The sequence below is a fragment of the Scophthalmus maximus genome, chromosome 10, assembly GCF_022379125.1.
Source record: "Scophthalmus maximus strain ysfricsl-2021 chromosome 10, ASM2237912v1, whole genome shotgun sequence".
Taxonomy (NCBI): Eukaryota; Metazoa; Chordata; class Actinopteri; order Pleuronectiformes; family Scophthalmidae; genus Scophthalmus; species Scophthalmus maximus.
Window position 1 is genome coordinate 24,586,928 of NC_061524.1, and position 20,639 is coordinate 24,607,566.

At 43.9% G+C, this 20,639-nt stretch overlaps 1 long non-coding RNA gene across 1 annotated transcript; it reads right to left on the bottom strand.

Moving 5' to 3' along the window:
* Positions 1 to 19,285: 19,285 nt before the first annotated feature.
* On the bottom strand, positions 19,286 to 20,081 carry LOC118284291. Its single transcript, XR_004784797.2, has 2 exons — positions 19,950 to 20,081; positions 19,286 to 19,815 (listed from the first exon to the last, which is right to left on the bottom strand). It is a non-coding gene; the product is annotated as an uncharacterized LOC118284291 (long non-coding RNA).
* Positions 20,082 to 20,639: the final 558 nt, after the last annotated feature.

The window sequence follows — 20,639 nt, forward strand, 5'->3', positions numbered from 1 at the left end:
TTACACAGGAAACAACTGTTCAACTGTCAGTGGAGCTGCGATTCAGCACAAAAGCAATGTTCCCAATTTTAACTTGAATTCACAGAAGTTTCTTAGTTTTAAGTCAGAAGCTCAAATAAAACATATCAGGAATTTCATTGCTCAATGCACAATTAAGTTTAAATGACAACATGAATGAGTTTGATACCACATCATTTAATTTACTTAAATGATCAATACTTAATATTAGAATAAAACTCTTGTTAGTCAAAGTCAGTTATAAACCTCAATGTTAACCAGGCTGAGACACTTTCATCTTTATTTTTTAAATCTATTAACACAACATAACACCTCATAGAGTTTTGTTAGAATCCAAGCTGCTCCCATTGAGAAACTAAGTAATTGTTGACTCACTGTGGCTCAGTTTTACCCCCTAGTGTTGGTGTATAGGAATGACATCCGAACATTTCCTCATCTTTATCTGCTTTTTCGAACAATGTATATTTGGTATCTGTGATTCTGTATGTCCGGGTTGTCAACACCCTTGGCATTATCCTCCTGCTGTATTACGTGTTTACTTTTCACTTTACCTGCCCACAATGCCAACTTTCACTGAGTCCCCCCTCTCACCTCTCCCACCATGGCCTCTGGTTGTGACTCAATGAATGTTTTAGGCTACATACGCAGAATATACTCACAGCAACACTCAGAATATGTCATGTCAAACCCTCTTGTTCTTGTTTAACCCCCTATAACCCTTATGTGCAGTTTTATTCATTATCAAACATTGAACAGAAGACATATACAGGCGGGTTCATTTAAAAAAGGTATAAAAGGAAATTGATTTATTCACACACTCACACACACACACACTCCCACACACAGCACTCCACACTTCACCTCTGACCTGGAAAACAGCAAAACGTCACCACAATGCACTGGAAAGGACGGAAAACACTTTATTTATAATATTTTGTCATACAGAAATTCAGGATTCTTTTGCTTTAAATTAAGAGTTCATCCTGTAGAGAAGAATCTGGAACAAGCTGGTCACACTTTGTTGCTAGAGTTGGTTATAGAATATAGAGTAAATTGATGTTTTCATACATTTCAAAAGCATTATTAACAAGTGACAGTGGAGAATATTTTAATGATTCTGGCCGTCAAAATAGAATAGTAACAGTTATTATAGTTATTATGGCCAATGAATTCGTTTGTGTACCTCTGGAAAAGGAATGGACCAGTGATTAAAAGAAAAAGTAGAACCTTGGAAAAAAAAGTGACACATTTTCCAGTCATGAAAAACATGAAAAATGTGTTGTCCTGGAATTTTTTTAAAAACACTTCATCCTATTTTGATTTTAGCTGAGAATGAACTACTAGGTCACTAAAACGACCATCTGAAAGGGATAATTAATGGACGAAGGTCGTTTGAATTGGCTGCTCTCGGTTAGGTTGTGGCAAAGTTGTGAACGCACCCCGTCACATGGTAGCACAGGTAGGATGACATTACAATTCACGTGACCGAAACTCTGAATTATGTAAGACTTATTTATCCTGCAAAGGGAAATGTTAGTCACTGTTGGTTGGTAACTGGTAGCCTTCGCCATTGAGTGTTGTGCCTGGCATATAGTTTCACCAGTATCACCTACATGCATCAAATATTGTAGGGTTGTGGGACTCGTGACCAACAACTTTTCACAATACACTGCAGTAACCATGCTCAACAGGAAGTGAGTTGACAACCAGGAGAGGGCAAAAATAGGACTTTTGACGAAATCAAATGCCTATCACAAAAGTCTTAGAGAAAAAACTGTAAAGACACTACACTCCATGAGGAACAGTATATGGCGCGTTCCCTGTCAGTCATACCAGCTAGACCTGGAAAAGACTGGGAACCCTGTTCAACTCTTCACTGAAGCAACTCCTGCAGACAGTGTGTGTGTGTGTGTGTGTGTGTGTGTGTGTGTGTTTTTTTTTTGTCACGTCGGACATTCTCTCGTGTCAGTTGTTGCGGTAGGAAAAGCACAGGTGTTACTGACATCACTGTGGGCCAGGGAGCCACGACACTGAGGCCGTCGTTGCGTCACGGCAACAATGAGAACGTTACAATGAGACTGGGAAGTGTGAACGCCTCGCATCAACCAGCAATTCCTTTGACAGACGGGACAATGAAATGGCCTCATTTGTTTGTCAAATATGAGGAGAAGTTATTTTCATCTGATCCACAAATAAAGTCTGTGGCCAAAGGTGCGTTTGAAGCTACAGAGTGAAAAGGTTTGGCCCCATGGAGCAACTGAATGAGGCTTGTTCATTCCTCAACTTTGTTAATAACTTCTTGTATATTGGTAAAACTAGCCGTTCTGATCGTTTTCAGATCAGATTTGAGGATGAGTGTAAAATTAAACTAATAATCACCAATGTTTTGACACTCTCTCTTTCAACTACACAATCTAAATGTAATGGCTAGAATAGAAGGAATGTTTTCATTTTACCAATGTATGGTGAGGAAGAGAAAAGAGTGAAGTGGTCATTTCTATATTCATATTTTCTTTGTCTTGAAAATTGAATAACGTTCATAAAAAGGTTTTGTTCATTAATATGAATACACATCTGTAGTTGCAGCCTATCACAAAACTGACAAACAGACTTACAAGTCACAATTAATTGTAGCCTTGTTACAGTAGCCTGTGTTTTGACAATAATTTGTACAAGAAAGAACAACTGTCTGTGGGGTGTGCGTCACTACACAACATTCTGCTTACAGCACTGCACATGGATAATGATAATATCAGTCAAAGAGGCATTATCAATTATTACCATGATAATACCATCGCCAGGTCGCCAGCCTATCGCAGTTGATAATACTTCAAAAGAAATATCAGAGCAATTGTTATAAAATCAAGGCTTTTTTTTCTGAATCTGGTTCAGAGTTGGATTCTGTTGAGGGTCTATCCTCTAATAGCATCGACTGGCCCATGACTGTAGAGAATATTTTCCTCACTGAGCACTAGAGGGAGTCATTCGACTGCGAGTGATTGCGATTGCTGAGCACTTGTTAATGAACCTCTGCCAGCACGACAGGTCGGTTGTTCTCTCTTATTGTGAAGTCACAGACACTGAGGCTTTGCAGATCATTGGACTGAAAGACGAACAAGCCTCACAGCTAAAAGCAGGATCATTGTCTTCTGTGTCCCTCCTCTGTCAGTCCTTACTATTTATGCTCTCGGTTGGCTTTGACCAAAGGCTCACCTGCAGCTCATTTCCCTGCCCTCGCTGAGCTTCCTCTCCCTATTTGACTACACCAAAAAACCAACCTCTCACACATGCAGAATTGACCAAGGGATGTCTGGCTCTCAGAGCAGGACAAAAACGTCGTCTGCATTTCCATGAAGTGGACGTCCATTGGGTGGCACACAAAACTCCACAGCTGTACACACTGAGGTCGTCTGGTTGAATAAACTGTCACCTTGAGGGACACACACACACTTACACACACACACACACACACACATACACACACACACACTCACACACACACACACACACACACACACACACACACACCCACAGAAGCATCTGGCATGAGGCCAAACCTCTCTAAGTATTTTGGACGTAACTGGAGTTACTGGACGCCCCTCACCCCTCTTTACCCCACGTTCATTAATTCAATCAATACCCTCCTCAACCTTCGCACCCGACCAACAACCCCTCCATTCTTTCAATACGCCGCTGCTCCCGTTCCTCCTCCCTCCTTCATTTGAATCCCACAGTGAGGCCTCATTGTCCAGCGGCTGCTGCCGCATTGTCCCGCGAAGGGAAGCAGAGTAAATGGACAAGCAAATGAGTTGTTTTTTTTCTTCTCCCCCTCAGCCAACTGTGGTGTGAGGACACACACGCTCTGATCTGTATACACAAACACATACATACACGCAAAGATGCACGCACCGTCCGGCCTCTTGAAACGCTTCTTTGAACTGAACTTCTTTCCTCTGGGTATCAATGACCTTTGACCTGGAGTCGTGACATACACATCATCCCTCTGTCCCTCAGTCTCTGAATCCTCTAAGATGTGGGGGACTGCTGAATGTTTTTTTCTTTTTAATTGCACTCTGATCCTGCACATTCCACGAAACTGTCATGTTAAATGGTTAAATGGATTAATGTATTAATATAGCACTGTTCTAGTCTTATTGACCACTCAAAGCACTTTAACAGTACAAGTCACATTCACGCGGCGCTGCAGTGTACCAATAATATTACACACTGCCGGACGACCCGTCAGAGGTACTTTAGGGTTAAGTGTTTTGCCCAAGGACACTTAACAGAATGAGGGAAGTGGGGATCGAACCACCGACCTTCTGGTGAGTGGACGACCGTCTCTACCTCTTGTCCCGTCTCTACCGCCTGGAATATTTACATTTTGTTAAATCCTGTATCATTATTATCATTATTAATTTATTTGGCCTAATGGATGCAACATGACATTATTATTATCCCCTCATAAAGTGAATAAGGCTAATATGTTAGCAGATAAGTGACAATAGACACAGGGCGACATTGACATTCAAAACATCCACCTCTTTAGTTGTTTGATGCTCCACTTTTCCCCCCCGGCCGCATTTATTGTTGCTTACTTCTTTTCCTTTGTCATTTGGTGCTGGGCAGGTAATGTGCAGTCCAGTTCAAGTGAGTTATTTTTTTTTTTTATTGCTGTGTCCGTGTCAACTCAAACTATACATTTTTGTCCGTAAAACCGAAACCGTGAGCTGAAAGATGGTAAAAGGCAGAGGAACTGCAGAGTTGGGTGAAAGTTCTATTATTCTATATTCTAGTTTGTCACTGCAAGTGACATTTTCCCATTAGACAGTAATTTGATCTATCGTTAACATGAATATATTGATCGGTGCAGCTTCAACCTTTGCAGGGAACAACCTATTGAGATTGAAGAGACATGTAAAACTATCCCACAGTCACTTGAGGCAAAACAAAAATATATCCTAATTCACCCAAAATCCTCAGGAGCCAGAGGAGAGACAAAATATTTTCTGTTTTAAATCCATAGACAGATTTTGCCGCTTCAAATCAAATTCATCCATGATCTGTGGGGCTAATTGTGACTCAGCACATGTATGGTAGGTTCAATTTTTTTATTATTTTATTATTATTTATTATTATAATTATTATCATTTTATGTATTATTTTATTTTTTTGCAGAGGGTTAGATAAGAGTGCTGATATACCCTTTCTGTGGCTGTATAGTAAATATGAGCCAGTGGGGACCCCAGGACGCCGCTGCTCTTAGAAAGATTCCAGCATATAAGTTTGTGTGCAGATTGAACAAATGAGTTTGAACATGGTAATAAGTGAACTTCATATTTGGTGCGTTGACCCGCCTCCACAAACATATACACAACTGTTTCCCAGAACGTCAAACTCTTCCTTGATGGAGCAGAGGTGACTCGGGTTGAGGTGGAAATATGCACCATAGTTATGAGGTTGCGCCCGTCCCCGGCTCGTGTTACCTTCACACTGTCTCTCGGCTGAGGTGGTCTGACTTTTTGAGCAAAGGTCAACAACTAGAAGCATTTAGGTCATACGTGTTTCTGTTCGGGCAGTGCTTCAGTGCTTCATTTTCCCACATTCTCACGTTTAAGAGGGACATTCCGCAACATATCGCTCATTTACTCCGTGGCTCGATGGGAAAAACCAATCTTTCCCTCATTTCCCCATGTTTCATCGAGTGGTTGTTAAAGACGCTGGGTATGGAGGGCAGGTATTCATGAGAGGGATTGACGGACACCCGGCACTACTTCTACAGAGACCCTCTACCTGATCTGCTCCGCCACTGACCCGGCACTACAGCCCCTCTGTGGAATGTGAGGCTGTAAAAGCCAACAGAGTTTTTTTACCCACTATCTCCCTTGGCCCTGCCTCACCTGCTTCACTTCCTCTCCCTCTCTCCTTCCAGCCCCCCCCTCGGCCCCTGAACTGTGGCCACTCTGTGAGAGGCCATACGCAGCAGATGTGTGACGGCCGACACTCGGAACAGCTGTCGGCTCTTATGTCAGCTCGTGGTGAGCCCGGACCCCACACACCAACCTGTATGTCCTCCTGACAACAAACACCAACAGTTGCAGCACAGACTTCGGGGTGAATAACTGCCTGACAAAAGGCACACACACACACACACACACACACACACACACAAAACAACGTGTCAATCATGCCAACGGTTAATTTAAACGTTAACTTTTAAATACCACTCAAGACAAAGACGGAGAGTTTGTGTGTGCAGCTTTTTCAAGCTGCCTGACAATATTGTGATTAAACCTTCCCCGGCCATTTTAACAGTGCCCTCTCTAGGCGACGAGAATAGAGAAACAGAGAATTAGAAGGAATATCCATTTGTCTAATATACTATTATTTTACCTCAACCAAACTATCTATGATCTATTGCAGCAATTCATTCATATTGATCACCAGCATCAACAGCTTCCTGTGTGTGTGTGTGTGTGTGTGTGTGTGTGTGTGTCATCAGGATGAGGTGTTGTCCTGAAGACGTCTACTGTAACAGGAAGGCGGTTGTGACTACTTTGTCTATCTGCGGACGGATTTGTCACCTCAGATAATCGGCTGTGATTGGTCCGGCAAGTTTTCTGCCGGAGGAAAATCTTTTCCCAATGGAGGAGATGGAGGAGAGCAAATTTAAATTCGTCTGGGTCCCAGGCTATCCTTGTATGTCTTTGCTTTGCATGCTTTTATTTTCTCTTTTTAATTATTGTATTTTAATCTGATTTTATGTTTCTTCCCAATGCTTTTAATGTTTTATGTAAAGCTCTGCCCACCTTGTGTAGAGTCTCTGTGTTTCCATTTGTCTTTGACAGTTCGTCTTCGTCTTAATTTGGGGTTACCACTTGAAAAGGTTTACGTGCTCTGATGTTCAGAAAAGCAGCAGAGTTCTCATACTGTCCATTCCTGCAGCTCCTCTTGTCACCCTCTGTCTGAAACTCCTGGATTTCTTTTAGCCCCTCCTCCCGATGAAGCCCAGTCTGCTCTGATTGGCCAGCTGGCCCAGTCTGTTGTGATTGGTCAACCGATTTTCAAAATGTGCAGGAAATGTCACACACCTTCACCAGACAAGTGGAGATTCTGAGATTGCAGGCGGGGTTGCCCCAAAAGAGTCCGACTGTGACCTCACAGTGGGAGAGACATCTGAACCAGTTGTTCAGAGCTTCAGGCTCGAGGGTTTAGCCAGCTCACAAAAAAAAGACAGGGTGGTCTTTTTTCACAGCTTGTTGGCCGGCATGCTCCACAGATGAACACATCTATGTGCACATACACTGAAAAAAGTGATTTTTGCATAAGAAGTCACCTTTAAATCTCCTGTTTGGTTCAGCCTTTCCTTGTGTTTTTCCCGAATGATTACTGATTACATGAGTTCCATTTCTATCATTTACCTTCTAAGACTGTACGCCTGTTTACTAACCCCAGCACAGAATTTGTAGTAATTGAAGCACCTTGCCCCCAAACTTCTCAAAGCTGGATTCGAGGGGTTCATTCGACATCGTTCTGCAACATTCGTGCCCCACCTCACGCTGCGATTGGCCGGGCGTGTGGAGTGTGTGACCATAAGCAGCATTTGAACTTCCATCAACTGTTCAACATGCAGCAATACCATGAATACGTTTGAGGAGAAAGCGCTGACGAGTGTGCTTCAGGGTGCCTCCTCCTCCTCCCTGACTTTTCTATGGAGTGCGATGACACTTTGTCTCTTATCTCGTCTGTTTCAACCATGAACTAGCCCTGACTCTGTTCTACCGAACCTCATTGTTCCTTTCTGGCATCCATGCCTTGCACAGCACCTGGCTGCTGTCCAGTCCTCGCTGCCCATCTCTGGCAGCTCCATTCCTAGCCTGTTCCCCCTATCGCCTCCCTCGCCCCTGCTGCTGGAAACTCTGTCCCTTGCCACGGACCCTAACCCCAGCGTCAACCCCGCTACCTGCCCTAGCCTGTACACTTCAACCCCGCGGCCCAACCTCGTCTCCAACCCCAGGTCCCAGCCTCTGGCCCTTTGCTTTTACCTTCTCCCCGACCCAGCTGCTGTCACCTTCCCAGCCGTCCACCCCAGCATGAGAAGCCGAGCAGCTGTTGATCAATGGGCAGCCGGGGCCAACGCCTGCCTGTCCCCTCCCCTGACCTCCTACTCTTACACACACACACACACACACACACACACACACACTACACACACAGATGCACGCACACAATCCCCAGGGAGGCAACAGATGGGGGTCAGCCAGAGGAGAGGGGTGTGGTGGGCTACAAAGGGCTGGGTTAGGTGAGCGTCTGAGTCTGTTTTTTGTGAGACTTTGTGTTTGTCGCGTTTTGCTTCTTCCACAACCAGATCGATTTGACGCGTGTGTTTGTGTCTGTGGTGTGATCTTGTGTGTGTGTGTGTGTGTGTGTGTGTGTGTGTGTGTGTCTGCGGGGCTGTGGCTGGACATTTGCTGGCTGCTTGTCTCCAGCACGGACAGGTGTTGGTGTCAGCAGTGTCCAGACTCATTTCGGCAGCTGCTGCCGCCCCTCCTCTACCCCCAGTTCTCTCCTCTCATGTCCCCCTCCCGCCCTCCTCCCCCCCGACAGATGTAGCCACACCACCACCTCCTCTCAGCTTTTTATGGGCCCAGCCTGTTTTGACTTTAAATATTTGCCCAGGAGGCGCTCTTTCTGTTTGGGTAAGGAGGGGTTGAAGAGGGATGGAGCAGGCTCACAATGTCACGTGCACACACACGCACACAAACATTTTCTCTGTGTATGAATATGTACATCTATGCCCCCCCCCCCCCATGTTTTACACACACCTGGGCAGCGACGGAGAGGTGGTTTGTCTTGTTTTTGTCTCCCCTGAATAAAGGCCAGTCAGCAGACAAACAGCTAACACAGAAAGAAAGCAGTTCTCCAACTGATGTGTGGCCCTGACGGTGAAGATCTGCTGGCAACTGGAAAAATAGACCAGGAGCTGACAGCTGAGAGCAAATGGATGCTCAGAGAACGGGGAGTTTATTGCACCTAAAAGAAACATCACCTGTGAAAACCACAAATGACTCATGTGAAGTCTATCCGTGACAAAAGTTGACTGCTGTGAACTATGTCTTAGTGTTTTTACATATGCTTACAATAAAGTGTTATTAAAAGTAAGTCTAGTTTTCTGAAAGGAAGTTTAAATGCAGAAAATGTAAAGCTCACACTGTTATTAAAGTTGTGTAAAATGAAATCATTTTCATAACCAACATCGACCTATTATTACCTGACTCTGTTGTTCCGCGCAGCTCTATAGAGTCTTTATGTAATTATGTCTGCCAAGGAGGTTATGTTTCCACCCCCGGCGATTGTTTGTTTGTTTGATTGACAGCCGGATTATGCAAACGCAACTGAAGAGATTTTCCACAAAATGTTTCTTCAATTACTAGATAGGGCGTTTTTTTGACATTTTCACAGATTACATTTTTTATTTTAATTTTTTATATCAGGCACATTCAGAGGACTGATATCTACAGTACGTGCGTGTGCTGTTTGGTGTGGCCTGATTGCATCTGACGGGAATGTTGCCCCTTGGCAGAGGCGACACCTTTCCCATTTGGTTTACTTTTCCCACTCTCATTTTTAGAAGCAGCAGAAATCTGCAGTCTGCAGATATAACCAAGCAAGAAAAAAAATACAATGTCTATTTATTTATTCGTTTTTTTAATAATTTTCAATTTAATCAAAAACATCAACATACAAATCGACCTGATTTGAGTTAAAGTCCACGTACTTTGGATATGAAACTTCATGATAGTGTTATAGCTTATGTGTGCATCCATGTGAGTGTCTTATGGTTCCTTCTGATTCTGCCCACCTTTCCGTCCTCCTGGGTCTGAAGCAGCAGCAAGGCAGAGGGGCTCCAGAAAAGAGGATTCAATTAATAGTTACACCTGCTCTCCTCATTTACTGACTTCATACAGTGTACAAATACACTAATAGGCCTAAACTATGCATCAAGAAATGCTAATCTCAAGGTGACACGTGTACTTGTGAAGTGTCACGCTTTTCCGAAAATCTCCATCTTATGCTCCATCTGAGAGGGAGGAAAAAGAAGTTAGAGAGGAATATGGATCTGAAATAATGACACACAGTCTGGAGTTTGGAGTTGAAAGATAATTGGGACAGCAGTGAAGGATTCTGCTGGTGATCCCAGCAAGAACACCTCTGCCAGCTGGGTTCAAAGTCCAGGAGGGAGGAGAGAAGACGGAGAGGGAAAGTGAGAGGACCACAGGAAGGGGAAGATTTGGGGATCTAGCAGAAGACTGGTGGAGAACACCTTGTAATGCCATCTGGGCCGACTCCCCCAATACAAATACACACATCCCCCCCGCCCCCACCTCCCTCTCCTCCTCCCAGCCCATTAGGACGGAGGACTAAGGTGGTGGCAATTACACGATGCAGCCGACAGGAGCGTACCTGGCAGTACATTGAACTGTCCGGGGCAGGGGGGAGAGGGGAGGGAGGCCGATCAAGAGGGAGAAGCAATAAGTGAGATAGTCGAAAGAGCGAGATGATAATTTAAAAAAATCACTGTGTTGTGATAACAGCAAAAAGTAACTTTCGTCATCGCCAGCACGGCAGACCCATCTTCAAAAATGGCAGAATGAGCAAGTGAGTGCCAAACAGATGCTGGTACAATTGCTGCCCCCCCCCCCCCCCCCCCCCCCAACACCACCAACTCTAGCCCTCAACTACCCACCCTGCCCCCCCATCATCCAGCTAGCCAGCCAGGGGGGGCTAGAGCTATGGATGGCGCCCATATGGCCGCAGCTGATGGGGGTGATTGTCGGTATTGTTCACTTTGTCAGCGATCCTGGGGATGCGGGAGAGAACTAATGATAATGCAGAGTGCAGATGTGCTCTGGAGCAGCCCAGTCGTTAAGCAGCAACAGCTTGTGTTCCGCGCGCGCACGTGTGTGTGTGTGTGTGTGTGTGTGTGTGTGAGAGAGAGAGAGAGAGGGAGAGAAAGAAAGAGAGAGCGAGTTACAACCACAGCTGCTTGCCAGCCTGTCTCCCTTCTTGAGAAGACCTTCTGGAAGACCTACCACACGCACACGCACGCGCACACATTCACAACCATACTTGACACATGCATGCACAGTTGCTGGCATTGTGGCATGTGGATCTGTACATTTCTTCATCCAGATTCATTCCTGCAGATGATGTACAGAGGACCAACTTTGCATTTGGGGTCCCTTTTCAGTTTTATGTCAGGTAAAACCTTTTTGGAGAATGAGTCCGCTTACATTTTCAATAACGCTTTTCAAACAGCATGGTGGCCCACAAATTTGCTCTATCCACTTACAGCTGTCCGCCCGAATTCTAAAATTCTGCATCGATCGTACACAGCGTTTGTGGCTCAGGTATCAATCATTACTGATCTCACGTTAAATATGTTTCTTTAGCCTTTTTCAGACATGGAACTTGTGACATCACCAGTTTAAAAAAAATGGCAAAAGCTTGTCATTCAGACGTGGGTGGCGTTTACATTCAGGTTTCTTTGACTTTATTAAGACCTGTCAAGACCAATTGCAGAAAGAGCCTTGATGCACATGTGCTATTTGGTATCTAACACAGAAGACTGGACTGTACAGGGAGCAAGATATAATGTAGTGACAACCTTACAGTCTCGTCCGCAGTACGAAGGGAGGGCAACTCCATTTGTATATTCAAGTTTAATGAATTCAATCTTAATTCACAACAACTTCTGCAGAATATACTCCTATTTGCAGTCAACCCGCTCTTGTACAATATCTTAGTGCAGGACCTAAAGCCATAACCTACAGCTTTTTACGTGTAACTTCCTAGGATGTCCTGGTTTGTAGACGTAGGTGTGAGCACTTGAAGATCCAATCATCGAGAGGCCATTGGAATGGTCAAAAGTGTCATATTGACATTTAAGGCGTATTGATTGTTTTCTTTATCTGTGAAGAGACATCACAATGTCGGCCTGTCACAGCTTGTGCTGCATCCACAGTGACTGCTGCGTTCGCTGACCTGAAGGTTGAGCGGCTCGATCCAAGCATTCCGCACGCCGTCGTGTCCTATAGGGCAAGGCACTTGACCCTAAATTGCCTCTGACGGTGCATGAATGTGACTAAAAAAGTCAATGTTTAAATGGATTACATATTTTTCTGTGAACTCATACTGTCCGAGTAAAGCGCTCGAAAAAAATGTATGGGCTCACACTGCACCGGTCAGAAATGCCTTCGGCCCCTGTGGAAAGCTCTTCCGAAGTTTGCCTGCTATGGAGGAAATATACTATTTAGTTAGATAATTGGTTGACTGCCTTGTAATATTATCAACATATTCATAAAGTAGAATGTAAACCTACCACTGTGCGAACAGCGGTTACATCAAACTTCCAAACAAACCACACTGAACTTAACAGCACCAGTCGTTAAATACAATACGCCAGTTCCTGCTGTTGCCCATTCGTTGATGTGATAACTATTCAGACTTGATCCGTGTTGAAAGTGATATGGAATATGGATATGTTTTATTAATTATCATGTCATTGATGAAAATCATTATGTCTTTGTAATCATTTCTAGGGGAGCGATGCGGTCGGAGCCTATGTTCTGCTGCTGTAATAAACATTGGGAACATGAGTTGCCAGACTGAACTGGTGCTGGAGGAGAAACATGCAGATCAGGACCTGAGAAACTAAAACAGTTTTCTTTGGTTTTGTTTTTTGACTGACCCTAACATCACACTTTCCTGTATTAGAACTGGAGAACCATAAATATCACATGAACGGAGAGAGTGTCTGACACCTTGTGTCTTGTCATACAACACAAATGTAAATTGTTCCCGTGGGCTTTTAAATCAAATGACACTTTTCAGCTGGCTGCATTGGAAAAACAAGCGGTCGACTTTACAGTATTTCATGAGAAGCTGCAACTGCATGCCAGCTGCTGGACAAGGCTGCACATGGGCACATGGTGCTTTGAGATAGATGCAGACATCAGTGCAATAGTAAGTTAGAAAATGATTTTTTTTTCACAAAACCACAAGTGTGAACCAAAGTCAGAATACACTGTTTGGGAGCCACGCACGTAATCCATTGTTACCAATCCATCCGGTCAAATTTGACATATTTCCTCGGATCGGTAAAGATTTTGACCTCACGGTGGCGCTACAGGAAATATCAGAATCAGAATGGATGAATATCTGTACCAAACGTCATTCGAATTCTTCATTGGGACGAACCCATCTCGTTTTCAAGGGAGTCCTCAACTATATCAAAGTACAATAACAACATATTTAGAACATATTTCAAGGGTCATAGCGACGTACCCATTAATTGTTGAAATAATTCAATCCGGACCAAAGTGGTGGACCCAGCAGTTGACACAGAAGAAGCGGCAAAGAAAAGAGAAATGCCAGTAAAAGAAAAAATCTGTAGCTTAGTGTGAGAACTGTGTTTGTTCCTTTTTCTTCCTATTCCATGTTACCACTTCGAGGAGTCCCATCCGCTACTTGAACCACAGTCCCAGGTGAAAGGAGCAGAAATGACAACGCACAGTGTAGTGAGGAATCAGAGGCAGATTCATTCAGCTCTGTTGGCCTTGTTTGCACAAAACAAAGATGCAAAAAAGAAAGAAAGCATGTCTCATTTGGTCCGTCCTCTCTTCTCCTCTCCTCTCCTCCTTCTCTAGTTCTTCCCCACCATACAGATGGTCCCAAGCTGCCTTCAATAATCCAATGCACAGCCATGCCAGTACACCCCGGGCTACACCCCTGATGCTACGCTACTCACACATACATATACAGAGATAGTGCCAGTTCCCTAGGCAGGACCCCTGTCTCTCCAGCCCAGATTGGATCAGTTTGGTTCAGCATGGAGCAGTAACACTGGGCCTAAGGGCTCTACATGGGCCTACGGGGTCCCAAGTTGGCCTCAAGTAGCTGGGGCTACGATGGAAAGAAGCTCTGGGGCTTGGTTGTGTTATCTTTTGATGATGACTATTAGTATTATGACACAAGCTGGAGTGGCCAGATGTTTTCATTTTCATCAATCTAGGCCTGGTCATCTAGAGGCACATGAGAGCTGTCCGAAAAAACAAAAAAACAAGGAGCGAGAGAGAGAGGGATCTGGAAGAAAAGCGAGAGGGATCACTGGAAAGGACAGGCAGAGACGGGGACTCAGGAAGGACTGAGGGACAGGCTGGACGGACCGTGATGGAGGAAGAGAGAGATGGAGGGATGGGGGCAGATAGGGAAACAGGAGGGATGGAAAAGAGGGATGGGTACGCAGAGGGAGGGATGGACAGAGTGTGGCGGATGGGGGGAGGGATGGAAGAATAGATGGAAGGAGGAATGTGACAGATGGGTCGTGCCTGGCCAGAGCAGGGAGGGAGCAGAGAGGTTGGCATCACAGGGTGAGAGAACACACACACACACACACACACACACGCACACAATAACTGCATGCTCACATGCGTGTGCGCCAGCCAGCTCCTCTCATGCACAGTCTCAGCCGTCAGGAGTGTTTTCAAGAAAACGACGCACATATGATAAATAGACAAATAAATGGTGCAACAGACATGTTTCCATAAATTCATCTTCCTCACTGGCAGGTTGAGATGATAGTTCAACATGTTACATGCTGACTCCAGTTCATTTACATCAGAATTCCCGAAAGTCTTTCACACTGTGGAGTTGCTGAACACACATGCACACAGCACGGTGTGTAATTGTACTGTACTGAATTTATTTGTATTTTTATGTTCTTCATTCTTTTATTTGTAAGTCATGTGTCATACAATTGTCATGGAAAGAAAAAAAAAACACTTCTTTGTATATATTGAAGTTGATTTTATGAGTCAAGTTGATAGTGAATTTTATTTTTCATGTAGTTTACATTTAGTTTTTAGCAAACTATCTGTCAAATATATATTTACTATTACCACCATCAAGGATGCTATGTTGTCAACACCTGTGTGTCTGTCTGTTTATATAATATATATAATAATAATCATAATATAGATAATATAGATATAAAACTTTACATTATGCCACGGATCGGGGCCAAGGGGAGAATCCATGAATTAATTACTTTCTTTAACACAGCAAGATTCTTTTTGCATTTTTACCAAATTCCCAAGGAATAATGGATCATGATGAAAACACTCGGGCATATTTAGGGGACTGATGTCTGCGACTGTGTGGGTCATTGGTTGCAGCTTGGGGACTGTTGGTCTTTGTATTTTAGTTAGTTTTGTTTTCAGTTCTGTTTTGTGAATAAAACCTATTTTGTTACATTTCAAACATATGTCTCTGCATGTGTCTACCTGCTCACACATACTTTTTCATAAGGTTTTGTTATTAACCACACAACATCCTACCATGTTGTGCCATACCTCATTGCATGTGATCACAGCAGAACTTGTAATCTTCAGAACCACTTCTCAATTCAGTGAACAAGATGTATTCTTAGTATTTTTATGTGCCATGCTTTAATTTACACCTTGTTTGTGTTACATGCTGTTTACAGTTTGTTTCAAGTTTTTGTTTAAGAATATATTTTAGATTTATCTTGTTGTTTTTTTTATTACCTTTTCCTCTATATTTGGACAAAAATTGACTGTGTGTGATGTATATGACAGAATCAAATCAATATATACTTACAGCTTTTTTGTTCAGAATCTATTACTTTTTTCTGAATGATAGGATGCATTGTTCTAAGCTAAAGTCACATTGTCAAAACCCGGGATATCCCGATTTGATATTCCATATCTGCATCGGGGCAATATTGGCCAAAATGACTGGGTCGGATATCGGAAAGGAATAAGAAATAAAATCCGATCCGATACATTACAGTAAACATACCAAATAAATGCCTTTTTACTTATCTACTAAGCCTTGAACGACAATTTCGGCATCATATTTTTATGTTAATTTATTATCACAGTTCAATATGTTTTTTTGCTTGTTTGAGCGGTGCTGACCATAAATCATTCTGCCAAAAATTCTGTGAGAAATAAAACAGCAGTATTCCATAACTCAGTCATGTTGCTGGCGATGTATGTCTTCCTTTAGGGGAGATGATTATTTGTTTCACAGTTGAGTATGAGGTTTTAGATGGCTTGGTTAAGTAAAGTGCATCCTGATCAATGCATTATTAATATTTTATTTTACGAGTGGGGAAAAGATTGTATCAGATTAGTAGTGGATCAGTATCGACAGATACTCAAGGTTGCAGGATCGGTATCGGATCGGACACGAAAAAGTGGTATTGTCCCATCCCTCGTCAAAACATTTTCCATTGCTTTCACACTAATGCATTCAATCACCACGTACTCCAAAATCCATGAACTCTTTTCTCATTCATACTCCAACAACTGTAACACACTATATATTTACGACACATTTTTCAAATGCTAACGGACTTTTTTCCAAAATATTAAAAACACTTTCAAATTAGAATGACGGAAAATGTCATGCATTTCTGCAGAAACGACACTACGATATACAGAAAATCTTAGCAGAATATTTACAATAAAATGAAAATAATAATTCCAAACATAGCCGATTGCAATTTCTGCTGAAGGCCCAGCCATGCGATGTGTTTTTGTATTGATCACAGAAGAAAAGCTGGTGGGAAAGAAGAGTGTCATGGAGGATGTGTGGAGGACAAAGAAGAGGAAGATCAACACCGCTGATGTTGAAGAGAGCTTGTGGCCAAATTCAACTCAATTCAATTTTCAATTCAATTTTATCTGTATAGAGCCAAATCACAACATACGTTATCTCGAGGCACTTTAAATAGTGGGGTCATGACCTTACAATATTACAGAGAAAACCCAACAGTTTCCACAATCAGCAACTGTGGATCGTCTGCCTCGACATGCAGGAGAGAGGGAGGACTAGAACCCTCACAGTACTGTCACAGTGTAATAGTTATAGTTATAACACTATACATGTTGATGTTTTTGTAATTATTACAACCATGGAATTTCAGATTTTGTTTTTTGCATTAGTCAATTATTATATGCGAGGATAAAGAAAAAATAAAGGATATTGATGCAATTTCTGAATCATTCCTCTCACATATACTTTGGTACAGTCAATAAAGTAACATGTGTTTTTTGCATGTTGGTGATGCAGACTGTATGATGAGTTTTGGAATTGATCGATGCTTGCCAGCAACTGACAAACAAACAAACTGTAAACCGTCGAACACATGAGTTTAAATGAGAGGACATTATACGTGAGGTGCGCTACATGCTGAGGAGAAACGGGCCAGGAAAAACCTCATGTCCTTTCATTCCAGATGTTTCAAACCTTAAGCTTGCGTAGAGTTAGGCTATTATAAACCCCCATGTGGGTGTAAGACACAAACTGCTATTAGTTTGGTTGATAAGAATGAACTGTGTTGCAGCTTGACATAACGATGACTCATCAAATGATACCTTGAATTTTGTGGTTTGGTCAAATCCCAATAATAACAGGACAAAATATCAGGAATGTGAGCTTTTACCCAGAATACTGTGTGTGTGTGTGTGTGTGTGTGTGTGTGTGCACGCGCGTGTGCGCGTGTGTCCCTTTCATCATGTCTCCACTATTTCAGCAGCAGGACAAACATGACAGCTAGAATGAACTTCGCTCTTCCATAACATCACAGCTGGCTGGCTGCTGCTTGCTTGTCGTGTGTGATTGTGCGTGTTTGTGCATGTTTGTGGTTTCCTGTGTGTGAGTGTGTTTCTGTGTGTGTGTGTGTGTGTTTCTGTGTGTGTGTTTCTGTGTTTCTGTGTGTGTGTGTGTGTGTGTGTGTGTGTGCGTGCGGTGCTTACACTTGTGTACAACTCTGCAGGCAGGTGCAGCAGATGTCCGGCACAGACACACACGCACGCTAACACTGTTAACATCTCCCCAGCAGACAGCAGCAGCAGCAGCAGCAGCGGCAGCCCGGCAGGTTGAGTTAGTGACTCTAAAGGACCTCTCCCTGCGTGACCCCGTCAGGTCACTATGGCGATGATAAAGTGCTGAGTCGTGTATATGTGTCCCGGTGCCAGCAGTTTCCATCAACACCCCTGAACACGCCCTGGTAATGCCCCTTATCTAGTACACACACACACACACACACACACACACACACACACACACACACACACACACACACAGCTGGGAGAGGATGGCAGAAGTATGGAGGACAGAGGATGTTTTGTTTCTTCCTGCAGGTTTTCATTGTTGCTTTAACCTTAAATCCAATGCATTTGTCTCTTTGTCCCAGGTGCATCTTCTTCAAATGAGTCTATATGATTTCTCTCCATCCCTACCTCCCTACCTCTGTTTTCTTTCGTGTTCTATTTTTTTTGTCACTCATGTCAAGAGTTCGTGGCTGCTCTCCTTCTATACAAGAGTCACACAAAGAACAAGTACTTTTTAATCCCATCGTAGCCCAGCCCCTGAAGACAGACCAGCTGGAGGCCTTTGTGTTTGTGTGTGTGTGTGTGTGTGTGTGTGTGTGTGCGTGCGTGCTACATCACAGGTTGTTTAAATGTATATTACCAGTGTATGATTTGCTGTTAAATTACATTGTCATCCAAATCATTCCCTTATACATGTTATGTAAAAACATAACCCCCCCCCCCCCACACACACACACACACACACACAGATATTCAAGTTCGAGTTGTGTTGCCTTTTGTTTCCTGGGAAGGGGGAGGGGGGTGCAATGGGTTGCTGGATGGCTAGATAGCTGGATGGGTGACTTGCTGGGACACTGTGCCTCATGATTTTCCCAAAAAAAAATACACCCACACCCCCGCCCCCCTTGCCTCCCTCTTCTAATAACCCCAGCCCACCCCCCTCCCTCCCACCCCAGCCAGTGTAGTGCCACTGTATTGTCTGCTTGCAGGCGGGCCGCTTGTTGCTTGCCTTCTGTCCTGCTGTGCTGAGTGCCTGACAAAGGGGCCCTTTTAAATATGCAGACAATCCTCGATCACTCGCACAGACACACACACACACACACACACACACACACACACACACACACACACACACACGTTTGTCCCGGCTTTCCTCTTACTCTCTCCGTCAATTCTTCCTCGGCGAGACCCGGCCTGGGAGCGTTTCCCTTTTCACAGAGAAGAGAATCAACAAGTCCCAGACATGAGAAGGATCCAGGAGGCTTTTCTCCCTGATAGTGCGATATAAGTTTTGAATGAATGCTTTGTGGAGGCTAACTTGTCAAGACTAAAAGTTGGAACCCTCTTTGTTGAGGTCTTTATGGCAGAACTTTACTACACAATTAACCAACCAATTTGTTTTTTATGCCAAAAAAAATGGTATTCTTGGGTCCATTATAGAAACAGCCATCCTCGCTGTGTGAATTTTTGTCCCACATGATATACAAATAAACTTTCACTAAAATGGAAACATCTGTCTTGGGCTGATTTTGGAAGTTGCGCCAAAGTTATGAAGAATGCTTTCTCAGCCAAACCTGCAGATGTCAGATCAGAGAGACGGGCTGGTTTGAAAACGAGACAGAACAGTCAAACATCGGGACGCTCCGAGTCCACGAGACACTTCTCTCTTTATCTCTTCCTTCCCCCATCCCTCCCGTGGTACGCGGGCCCTCCCTGGCAGCTTGGCAGAGGCCGCCGCCTCACGCAACGCAGCCGAGTGCAGGGGCCCGGGCCCCAGACAGGAGCCCAAGCTGGTCTCAGCCTCCCAACATGTTGAGCTGGCCCGCCTTGGGCACAGCCAAATGGTTCTGCAGCTGCCCCTTTGTCCCCCTTCCTTAAGTAAACAAAGGACAGAAACAAATTAATGACCTACATTCGCAGCAAACCGCGCACGGCCCTCCGCGCAGAGCGAGAGGGAGAGAGGGAGAGAGGGAGAGAGCAGTTGTCTGCAAGCAGATGTTCACTTACAACGCTGCAGATTGCAATTAATGATCACCAGGCAGCGCGCGACCAAAGGATATGGCGGCTGCATTTTCTACAGCAGTTATCATAATATCTGCTGTCTGTCTGAAGTGACGACCGGGGGCAGGGCTACCTCACAGACACTGACTGTTGAGACCGTTTTAAAACGAGACTCCTCCCAAAAGTGTTTATAATAAGCTAAATACATAGTTCAAATACTGCTCACCTCCAAATGTAACTCAAAAACCTCATCTGATTAAATAAATGTAAGGTTCTTTTAAAAATAAAATATTTGCACTCTGCACGAAGTGGACACCAACCTGAACTCTTTTTTATACTTCTAAGTTTCTTCAAACCAATATTAGGTCTTCATCAGACAGAGTACAATGTCTCCGAGATTAGCAGTGAGCTTATCGTGTGAGTGTGCGTTGGGGGCTTACGGGAGCGACCATCTGTGGCCTAATGAGCGCTGCTCCTTGGCCTCTAAGTGCAGGGGCCTTAAATGCATCTGTAAGAGCAGGTTTACTGAGCAGCAAGACATTAGCTAAAGCTGATTTCTTTACTGGAAAACTGTACTTGAGGAGCTTTGGAGGGAGTGTGTGCGCACGCGCGTCCCCCAACAAGCTGCTGCACATTTTCTTTCTGAAATGCAGCCTACACCTTGGCCAGTGCAGCCGATGTATCAGCAGTTGTGCA